Here is a 12,689-nt window from a genome sequence, read left to right as displayed (position 1 = left end):
GACCTTGACTGACGGTCAGTTTTTATGGACAATCATTATGAATTATTTATGCCCTGCATTCTGTGACTCTTATGAAAATGTCACAAGCTGTCTAATCCTTTGATTCATACAAGAGTAGGCTATTCATAGTATTTCATCTAGTACTGTCAAACGATTAAAATATTTAATCGCGATTAATCGCATTAATGTTATAGTTAACTCGCGATTAATCGCAATTAATTGTACATTTTTATCTATTCTAAATGTCTCTTGATTTCTTTTTGTCCCATTATTTTTTTTCTCATTTTAATGCGTGGATCGGCTTGCTTTGTGATCGGCTTGTTTTGTGAAAATGTTTTTTATTGAAAACAACATTGGCATATACTGTGTTCTATTCCAATAACATTCTCACTTGGAGCAAATAATCTCTCACACAATGTAACACTGTCCATCAATAAAAGGGTGAAAAAAATACTGATAAGGTCCTGATACTGACAAGGGGGCGGAGAATTCGCATCAGCTGTGTGTGTGCTTGGCCATCAAGTGCTATTTCAGACTGGACGTACTGTGATGATGATAGCTCAGTTCACAACGACAAAACACAAAGATCACTTTGGTCTTGTCAATGGAACCATTTGGCAACTTTTGGCAATAGTAAAAGTAAACTTTCCATTCAGAATCTTATTGGCATCCATTTCGGCGTCTCGCACTGGTCATCCACTAAACGTTAACCAACTATCTGGCCGGCTCTCAAGCCCAAACAAGTGTGTGCGGCGTGTATGTTGTTTTGTTTCCAGTCTAGTTAGATTCGCTAGCCATTGAAATGAATGGGTTTCATAGCGCAGAAGCAAAAGCATGTGAAAAAAACTACATGGTTTGCTAGGCCAAAAAGACTGTTTATCGCACGATAAAAAATTGACGCCATTAAAATGGGTTTGCGTTAACTCCGTTAACGCGTTTAACTGACAGTCATAATGTCATCATATAAGTTTTGAATAATTTATTTTAAAGCAACACCAAGGAATTTTTCCTCTGCGGTCGCCCTACAGGTTGGAAGTGGAATTGTCCATTACTGCTATCGTAAATAATTTAGTCTACCACAGCCTACTTTCGCACGTGCACACGCGCTGTTTATCCAGCACCGGCATCAACAATCAACAACTGGGTAATCCATCCGCTGGAAACTGAAGGCTCCCGGGGCCGCCATTGTAGCTGACTATCACCTGCTGTTAGCATTCCATTGACTCCCATTCATTTTGACATCATTTTGACAGCGATTAACTTTACATCTGAGGCATCCAAAGACTCCATTTAACCATTATTTATTTCTAAAGAAACACGACAATGTATAAAAGGCTCCATTACCTTGTATCTTATGTTATGGCCCCGTAGAAGTTTCATAAAGTTGATCCTGCTGCTAGTTCATGGACAGCTAATACTCACTCCCTCCATCTCTGTGAGATTCGGAAGGGAAATATTCAGATTTCACTCGGCACAGCTACTAGAAGACATACAGGTTGCTCACTGGCTAAGCCTGGCTATCAGCTTTTAACAGGCTTCAATATTTTCCGTTGAAATCAATGGGTTCACTGTGTTGATTTCTTTTACTGTCTATAATGGGAATCAATGAATGGCCACAGACAATTTGAGGAAGTGGTGGGGGAAGTGATGTATATGCCGTAAAGCAGTCAATTTTTCTAGTTCTTTTTGTGCTCCGGTTACTACCCGCAATCTGAAGTTACATAGTGCAAGTAAACGCAATACAGACCACGTAAGGCTATGGCAGACCGTGTCGATTAACCTATTGTAAGTTGATGTACCATCACAAGGGTCTTGGAAATATATTATGAAGGTTGAAAAACTACAAAGTGTTCCTTTAAGATAGGGATTTCAAATTCTATTTCGTAATTTCTTCTTTTTTCAAAGTGGAATGTCTTGCATTTGTTGTCTGCCGTTGGTGCTAACAGTGTTATCCTCTGTTTTTTGAGGGACCATATCAGCTACTTTTATATTATACTTACTTGAATGGGTGTAAAAATCATGGATGAATGTGATGTAGCATAATAAACATGCATTATTTGGCAAAGAAAAACAATATGTAGTATGCCTATTCATTATCCCAGTTGTTTTCCTAGAGTCATTTTTTCTTCTCCTCCTCATTATCCTGTGGTGTTTTCCAAGGTTTCCAGATGCTGTATTCACTTCATCCACTAAGGTGTACTCTAGTAACAAAACTAAAAAACGATAAGACATCAGGACTCACTTTTTCAGTGTGCATTAGTGTTGCAGCTGACAACTATGCAGCAATATAATGATTGGATCCTTTTATCACTGCATACTGTATACTGTTTTACATACAATGTTTTAATTAGTAGGCAGCATGTACAGTATACTAGATAGTAGAGATGCACCGATACTAATTTTCCCAGCCAATAACTACTGCCGATTATTCAGAATGATATCTGCCGATGCTGATACTGATAGTTAGATTTAGCCGCGCACTGACTGTCCAGAGTGTGGTTTGAGGACCTAGTGTGCCTCGGCAACAGCGGGACCCACACCTCGGGGAGCGCGAACCGTACTGTCCTCCTCAAAGAATGCCCAGTGGGAGCGGAGCATTCTCATAGATAGCTCCCTCGAGAACTGACTGGGCATGCTCCACTCCCAGACAAGCCACACAAAGCTGATGTGTGTGTCAGCTCGAAGTTCCCTTGAAAGGGAACCTTAGACGTGATTTAATGCTTGCTTCTCTCACGGGCTTTCTTCCAAATCTGACTGGCTGAATAAATGGTTATGTCTGTTTTATCGGTTACATCTTTCTGCATGCTTCGAAGCAGTTGAACACATTTAACAGAAGTGTTTTAGTAAAATGATTAGCAAAATAAAAGTAGTAAAATAATTAACAATTACAACAAATATATTAATTTTACTTGTTCAGTTTCTCATCTGCGTACATTTCTTGTTGCTAATACAAAAATGTGAATTGTAGCTGCATACAGTCTGAAGAGTAGAATTTCATGGATAAAAGTTAAATAAAAGTTGAGGAAAGAAGAACACCATGTCTCTTGCAGGTCTTAATTAAAACCAGTCTGAAAAAAATGCGAGCCAACTTTGTGCTGGAGAGATGATGGCCAGACAGACTGAGAATCAATATTTGTTTTGAAGACGTGTCAGCTCAAGGCTTTGGTCTCTTAAGAGAGAAAAAACAGAGCATTCAGAAACTTGGAATTTGGGTACTGGAAGTAGCCAGGATTTATCAAAATCCAAGTTATGCTTCTCTGTAATTTCAAAACTGTAAATTCAGAAGAACATCTCTGTGCTCACTGCACTCATCTCAAGGAACATTTCTTTTCGTCTTCTCTTTTTGTTACTGTATGATACTGTATATATTCAAGAATATTTTTACTGAACACTAATTTAGTCTAATTTAAAATTAAATGTCTGTGGACTAAATATATACAAATGTTGACAGTCATTATAGGACAGCAAAAAAAGACAAATTGATTCTCTGTTTATTATTTCTCCGAAGATGTTAGATTGGAAGTTAGATTTGATTACATATTTAGGGATATTAGGTTGAAGCACATCATAAACAACACTAAATAATATAAATAAAACCCATCATTAAAATAAGTCATTAAAACAAACTCAATTTGATGTTTGACTCATGTGGGTTTCATCCTTTTTCCTCATTGAACTGTATAATAATGGTAAGTTAATGTTAAATAAAAAATAATTAAGTCATAGGGGCCTAAATGAAAATACAATGATAGATTGGGAATTTGGGACAGTGTAGTATTGCATAACATAGCAGGCAGACTTGAAAAGATTAATTATGTCTCAACTAAAGAAGACATGACGTTCATGCTGACTTCCCTGTTACTTGGATGACTGATTTCTGATAAAGAAACCTTTCTGCCTAATCCTAGACAATTTGTACAAACTATGGTTTACAAAATGTCTCAGTTGAGTATTTGCGTTATTAGACAATGACAGACAAATTGGGAGAAAAATAAACAGCAGGTCATTCTAAAATCAACTTGAAATAACAGTGTGCGAATACAAAGTAGCTTGTTATACAATATCAGGCATTGTTTAGAGAAGATAAAAACATGCTAGAACTTCATCCTCATCAAATTCAAACATTATAAGTCTTAGTTTTCACTGGGTAAAAACATGTTTTTACCCTTCAAAATCTTTTTTTAAACACTTGTATTGGAGAACTGACGCTTCTGTTCATATAATTGAATGGGTTTTTCACACTTGTGATTCTGTAAGTCAATCAGCTTTATATATATATATATATATATTAGGGCTGTGCAAAAATTAATTGCGATTAATCGCATCCAAAATTAAAGTCTGTGTTTACATAATATACTGTATTTGTGTGTGCTGTATATAATTATTTTGAATATATAAATACCTGTGCATGCATGTATATATTTAAGAATTATTTGCGCTTAAATTCTGTATATATGTAAATACATAATCTAAATTATATAAATATAAATATTTTATATATGAATAACACATTTTCTTAAATATATACATGCATGTGTGTGCATTTATATATACAAAATAATTATATACAGCACACACAAATATATTATGTAAACACAGACTTTTATTTTGGATGCGATTAATCGCAATTCATTTTTGCACAGCCCAAATATATATAGCTAACAGCTAATATATAGCTGTCAAGCTACAGTTTGCAAACTTAAGGTGAAATGACATAATTATGGCAACACAGCAATCTGGTATAATATATGGTAAATAATTAAGCAAGTTGTTGATTTTATCAAGGGATGTGACTTCTAATTAAGCAGTACCTTATCTATGCTACAGATGGCAGCAAGTGCTACGTAAATGTATGAGAAATGTGCACAATGGAAATAGTGGCAATAATGCAGTACACTAATGTAAATCTCAAAGATAAAATTAAAATTGGTTAAAGAAAATATGATTTAAACTGATTTTATTACAATATGACTCACATTTGATTTGTAGCATATGTGCAACTCCACGTCACAATTCCAGCACCAAAACGCATGTATTCCATTGAGATGATTGGTAATTGGTGTAAACAACAGATGTTGGAGTGACCATGATAGAATATAACAACAAAATATCAAATCAATAATCAAAATATATGTTCTTATGTTTTGTCATATCTGGGTAACTCAGGCAGAGAACTTTTACATCAGTAACAGTGATATCTATGTGCAGTGTACTTTAAAATGGTAGCTTTATGGGTGAAATTTAAAAAACAAATAGGCAACAGATGTGATGAATCTGAGGCACAGAAAAAAAGCTTTCTTTAACCATACCTGGATCAGGTCCATCAGCAGAATGCAATATGCCAAATGTTAAGATGGCCCATACAAGAAAAAAAATGTTTGAGACAAAAACTATCTGAAACAGTCTTTCGAGTTTCAAAATGAGTAAGTCAGCTTCACAGAGTAGAGCTTGACTTTACAAGTTATTTACAAAAATATGTTTTAGGTATCTTCTAGAACTGTTTAAAAATGAGCAATATCAAGTTTCAATGCAGCCTTTGTTTCTCTGTCATTTTATGGTCTGGACCCAAAGAGAGTAAAATCTCAGCTCAATCCATCTCATCTAGTTGTGCATGCCACGCTGACATGTGCAACCTTTAAGCACTCCCTGCCCAGCATTTTTCACACTTGAATAAGCCATACATAGTCAAGCATTAAACTAGCCATCCAACTGTTCATGACATCATTCAGAGAGTGAGTATAGATAAATTTATAGACATGGGTTACCCTGGTTTTTGGCTGCTGCCCGTTGCCTTGTAGATGTGCCAGCTGGTTTCTTTTAAAATGCCATTTATAGCTGTGAGACTAATCAATATGGACATACAACTGGAACACATTTTCACTTTTATTTACCAGAATATAAACCAAAAGTCTGTTTTATGTTCTGATGTATTTCAGTGTCTTCCTGGCTTCCAAATTTGTGTTTGTGATAGATTGTTTTAAGCTGCATCTTCTGATGTATGAAACGTGTTAACACAGCAAGCATGCCGTCCAGTGGTAACAGAAATAATATTCAATAAATCTTTTTTGTTTTTTTTGTTTTTTGTTTTTTTTTTGCAAACACACATGTACTTGGCACACACACACACACACACACAAAAAAACAACTAAGAAAGTACATGTGTTCAACATATCCTGAATTAAGCTAGTCTCAAACATTGGCTTGTGACTAATGAGGCCTTGTCTTTGCAACACATGGAAGGCTACTAGAAAATGTGGCATAAATACATTAATTGTACTTTTCCTAGTGAGCCATGTTGTTTTGTCAAGCTGGTAAGCATTAAAGAGAAGCAAAGTGTGTCTCTTAATGTTTATTAGCTGTTTAATATCCTGCTTAGAGTCTGTTTTATCATTCGGGTTACATTTGATTCCTTTTTATTCACTGCATTCCAGCTTAACCCACTAGCTCATTTTGCTCTCCATTTCTCACAAGCACATTAAGTTTTGTTATTCTAGCTTAAGCTGTGACAATGAACCTGGGGTCAAAGTCTTGCCACTACCAAAAGAGATTTACAATGACCCTTGTCCTTCAAACCAAATTTTCTCTATTCTTTAAAGCAACACTAATTAAGAATTTTCCCCCCTTAAAATAATGTTTCCAAAATCGTTTTGGAGGTTCATTAAGTCGTAACAGGGTCGAAGGCACTTCTGGATTCGCTTTGCAGTCCTATATCTGCTAAGCACGCTATGTAAGATTGCCAGATCGGGTCTCGTTTCTGTAGTTCTAATGAGACTTAAGAAAACTACAAATTTACCTTGCTTTCTATCAAGTGCTACAATAGTCATTATTTTGTTTTTCTTCGTTTCTGAGTCGCAATACATCATACGGAAATCATGCAACACACTCTACCTTGTCTGTGGACATCGTACATTCCAAAGCCGGTGCTGGATAAACAACGAGCGTGCGTGCGACAGTAGGCTGCGGTAGGTTAAATTATTTACGACAGCGGTAATGGACAATTCCGCTTCCAACCTGTAGGGCGACCGCAGAGGAAAAGTTACTTGGTGTTGCTTCAATAGAAGTGGAGTATGAATCACACTTCCGTTATTAAATAAGGTTTCCCGCCTTGTGGTAAAGCATGTGGCAAACTTGGACTAGTTATAGGATTTGCATGTTTCTGATGACATTCACTGGCTCTGTGGGGTCATGTCTAGATGTACCCAACAAGTGAATTTAATTTCTGTTGCATGTTTGAACCAGAGGTGAATTACTTCATGTTGCACTCATCTCTATAAAAGCTGTTAATCAAACTGTGAAATTTGACAGTTTTATTATTCTCTCTCCCACACTGTGCATGTGTGTAAACTTGTGCTTGACTGAGTAGTATACCTTCCTTGATTATTTGTAAAACTGTACACGCAGAGGCCAATGCTTCAAATTAACAAATCATCATAGGAGTGCATAATGGAAACATTAACATTAAGTTTTTGAAAGAAGTTTCTTTGCTCACCAAGGAAGCATTTATTTAAATAAAAAGCACAGTAAAAACATCAATATTGCAAAATTACAAAGTAAAACAACTGTTTTCTATTTTAATATATTCTAAGATGTTATTTATGTATAATGGCAAAGCTTAATTTTTAGCATCATCATTACTCGAGTCTTTAGTGTCACTTGATCCTGCAGGAATCATTCTAATGTGCTGATTTGGTGCTTAGAGACTTTTTCCAGCATGGAGACCATTTAATATTCATGTCTGACACAGTTCATTAGTAATAATTAATATATCCATGTGTTTTAGGCAATTTAGACTATTTATCATTTATAAATGATAAATAGGGGCTGTTTAACTGGGTTTTGGCTTCTCTCCAAAAAAAGACTATCAAAACTATCTTTTTTTGAAATTTGTTCTTCTCAAATTTTATGGGAGAAACAAGGATGGAGGTAGTGGAAAAAAGGCATTAGGGTTATAGATATGTTCAGTACAGTCATTTCATTTTGAATATGCTGTGTTTAAACATTGAGGTATCTAGCACAGAGACTTCATGTCATGTTTATCATTCAATCTCAGCTGTAACAGTATCTGTACCAGATATTTCTCTGGAATGCCTTTATATTCCATAAAGCCAATTCTTCTCCAAAAAGGACACAGCATTTTTCTGCTTGCTCGTTGTCGAGACATCATCAGGATTATAAAAAATATGTTTAATTTTTTCATTAAGACTCAATATATACAAGTAAGAACAAAAAAAAATAGCCTAACAAATATGTTAATTTGTAGAAAATGCTGAGGGAAAAACAAGGGTATACTGCAATCCTGACCATTTCAACACACAGTCGCAGGTTGAGATTTAAGGAGAATAAGGAAATAAGGAATAAGGAAATCCACCTTGAAATGGCCCAGGGGTAAAGCCTGTGTAGCCCTCTTAAAGACCCCTACAGGCATAAAGTGGGAAGGATTGAATATGAAGAGGTAGGGAACAGTGGAGGGGGTAGATGCGAAACCAGCTTAGACAAAGAGCCCCTTTTTCCAGGGTCCAGACGACCCCCACTTTTGCCATTCAAGATAAATAAATAAATAGGAATGGAGAAAGAAACCATATACGCCCTCTGAAAGGCTCTAGTCTTGAGTGAGTGACAGATAATTGAAAAGACAAATTGTTACATTGTCTTTGGCCATGGAAGACTGGAGGGTTGCTGCAAAAAGGCAATTATGGGGTGATGTGAACTGTGAGGTCAAAGGTCAAACACTGTGTCTGACCCCAAATTTGAAGGCAGTGTGTAACTGACCTCTTGTCTATCTCTTCATACTCTCTCTCTTTCTCTTAGTCTCTCTCTCCTTCTCTTTGTTTGGGTTTTCCTTCGACTATTTTTTTCAGTGCCCATTCCCTCAAAAAGCTGAGTAGCTTTCCCTTGCCGTTGAGAAGTGCTGACAAGGCATTTGTCCTGCAGTCACTCACCCATGTTTGATTTAATTGCTTTTCCAGTGCCTTGAAATGCTCTCCTTGGAATTAGCTCTCAGGGAAGAGAGAAATAGATGAAATTACTGCCAAACATTTTATATCCTAAAAGTTTTAGGTTCCTGTCCAGCCTATAGATTTAGAGACCTTGATTAAGTGTAATCATTGGAACGGTCTCGACCAGACAAGTCCGATTAGAACCACACTTAATGGCATCAAGTTGCCCATGGGCTGCCAAAACTCACATTATTTTGACAGTCAGTTGAGACGACGACGGGATGACCTACTGCGCGCCGACGGAGTCAGCACTCCCATGAAGCTTGCGGGCTGGAAAACCCTCCCTTTTCCTGTCACATCCAGCCTGTCTCCTTAAGCAAGGAACTGAACTGAACGCTGTTTTCTCTGGGAACTTTGCCACCAGGCAGGTGACCTTCCCGGCCTGTACTTCACTCTTAGCAGCAGCTGGACCTTTCATTAATCATACGTCCATGCTAAAATACATGTAAGTCATAAATCAAAAACAGATCTTGGAATATATGAACTTGCTTGTATTTTGCACATTTGAAACCGCTTCTTCTACCCAGCGAACGACTTTACATTCTATGAATGATTATGCAAATGTTTTGCAACAGTTTGCGTCAATCTTTTCCAGTTATTACGACTTCTAAATAAATTATGTTCAACCAACAAACTACATTGAGTTAGAAAGTTAGAAGAACTGATATATTAATTTACACTGTAAAAAAAATATTTTTAAAATTTGTTATCACAACATTTTTTCTTTTGTCAAATCAACTTAAATAATTTATTTAGTTCAGACAACTTATTATTTTCAGTTTCCGATGATTAAATCAATCTCCTTCATTGTATTAATTCACTTTTTCCAGTTCATTCAACTTAAAATTTTAAGGCAACCAGGTTACTTAATTTTTTAAGTTAAACCAACAATATTTTTTTTATAGTGTAGAAACATTTTTAGAAATATATCGATTTTTAAAACAAAAATGATCAAAATAACATATATTAATGTTTAAATTCCTATAGATTTCTCTAACAAAGTGTGATTCATTCTTTTCATTCATGCTATCATTTTGGTGAATGTTTATCAAGCTTGATAATGTTGAAAGAAAGTTATATTAATGATTCTGTAATCTTTTGCTTGCAACTTTGAGTGTTGCAGAATGTTCTGACAATGTTCCTTGTTAGCTAGGACAGGAGATAAAATATATTGTACTAAAACTATTACACATAGGCTGGAACACACAGCCATGTTGTAGTAAACGGGTAAAATGTCGAGGTTCTTGAAGGATAGATAATTCAGTGGTTAGAATAACTAAATGCAACACACCATGCCTTCCTCGTTTAAATGCAATGAGTTCCTGATGAGACCACACTAGGGCTGCTTTGTGGGGAAAAAAAAAAAGAAATGCAAAGAGCTGGACAGGTTCCCATTTTGTTTACAAATGGTCACCAGTGTAGTGTTGCTCTCAGTGCCAATGACATAAAAACTCTTTGTTGTAAAAAAAAAAAAAAACGCAATGCTAGGTACATTCTGTTCAGTTCACTGGACAATGAACAGCTGCTAGCCACATAAATAGCCTTATCTGCAATAATCAGCAGCCACTAAATGTTATGGTCATCAACATTCTTTAATTATAGGCACTAATTTAACAGCATATCTCCACTGATTAAAGAATAAATCCACTGAAGTAGTGGAAGTTTATTGTAATTTACTTGCTAATAGTCTCAGGCAAAAAGTGATTCAGAATTAAATGAACTGAAATGACTGGCACTCATTTTAGCTAGCATGCTGTGAAATGTTGTTTATTTGTGCTGATGTTATGGAGGGTGTCCCAAGAGCGCTGTTTAGGAACATGCAAAAGAAAGACGAGAGCCTCGAGGCTGCAGTGCTGGACAATTGTCTCTGCCCATGCATGAAGTCACAGAGCCACCGCAACACATGTTTCTATGTCTGGTGAATGTCATGCATCAGCTGACCTAATTCCTTCAGTCGTTCTTTGTGCTGGAGTTCCCAAAGCCATGGGTGAAAAACTATTGTGGTTTGGATTTGTAAGCCTTATAATTATGCTGTTTAATTTATAGATCACAATGATTATTTACGTCTGTGTTTTACAGCTGGCAGCACTGTATGTAATGGATCAAAACAGATTTTTGAAAGAATTAAAAAAGACAAACTAATTTTGTGTGTGCGGAGGGCTGGGATCTATTTTTTTAACCACATATACTCTTTTTAAAGTTTGTCCTACTTAAATCGAATTGAACATAAAAGAGACCCCATATAGAAACGTTTCTTGAAGAAGGAAATAAAACGACAAACCGGCTGAATTTGATTTACGAATGAAAATATGTTTCAGTGGTAAAATACAGAAGAGGAAAAAGTGTGTTCTTTGGTGGCATAAGGTTCCTGTAATTATAAACAGATGGATGTCAAAATGGCTCTGAGCTCCAGCATTTCCTTCTCGTTCCCCATATTTATTAAGATGTCCTGACATGGATTTGGTAAAGACTCAGTGTGCGGTGTTCCTCTCTGGAACATAAAACCTTTTCGATATGACTGCCTCCTGTGATTTAAAGATAATGACCCTCCTCCCTTTTTATGATAAGCCTATATAGCTCTTCTGGTTGGATTGAATTTTAATTTTTGCATTTAATATTGTTTATTTCCTGTGGTAAATGCCCTTTTTATAAAGAAAAACACTATTGTTAGATGGTTTTACAAATACAGTGGTGTGAACATGTGTTTGCCCCCATGCTAAAGTTGCCTAAAAAGAGGAATAAAAATCATATTTTGGATGTTGATCTTAATGCCTTAATTTGAAAAATGAGGAAAACTCCAACCTTTAAGGACACAAATTTTCTTTGTGAATGAATAATGTATCATAAATAAATAAATGTTTTTCCTTAAAATACAGGGTGCATAAGTCAGGACACCCCTATGCTAAATTCCCATTGAGTCAGGCAGATTTTTATTTTTAAAGCCAATTTCATGGATCCAGGATAATATGCATCCTGATAAAGTTCCCTTGGCCTTTGGAATTAATATATCCCTACATCATAACAAACCATTCACCATGCCTAGAGATTGGCATGGTTTTACTTCAGTTAGCCTAATAGCTGGTTTGATTTGCATTGAAAGATGATCTTATGGAAAGTACCCCATGCCAATCTCTAGGTGTGGTGAATGGTGTGTGATGATGTGGGGACATTTTAATTCCAAAGGCCAAGGGAACTTTATCAGGATGCATATTATCCTGGATCCATGAAATAACTGGCTTTTAAAAATAAAAAGCTGCCTGACTCAATGGGAATTTAACATAGGGGTGCCATGACTTATGCACCCTGTATTTTAAGGAAAAACATTTATTTATTTATGATACATTATTCATTCACAAAGAAAATTTGTGTCCTTAAAGGTTGGTGTTGACCTCATTTTTCTAATTAAGGCATTAAGATCAATATCCAAACGATGATTTTTTATTCCTCTTTTTAGGCAACTTTAGCATGGGGGCAAACACTTTCACACCACTGTAAATATCCAAAATCATAATAAACTGGAGGTGGAAAGTAGTTTAGAAAATAAAATGCAGTCAAATTGTTATGCAGCTCTCCTTCATTACGCTCAAATTTTAAAAATGCCGTAAGTGGTTTCACGAGTTCACACGTACATGAAATCTAAAGATGAATTTATGCGTATTTGGCTTGCTGTCCGGGGGAAGGCTCTGAGCTCGT

This window comes from Pimephales promelas, chromosome 4 (assembly GCF_988280905.1).
Source record: "Pimephales promelas chromosome 4, fPimPro1.hap1.1, whole genome shotgun sequence".
In the NCBI taxonomy this organism is placed as follows: Eukaryota; Metazoa; Chordata; class Actinopteri; order Cypriniformes; family Leuciscidae; genus Pimephales; species Pimephales promelas.
This window is presented reverse-complemented; position numbering follows the sequence as displayed.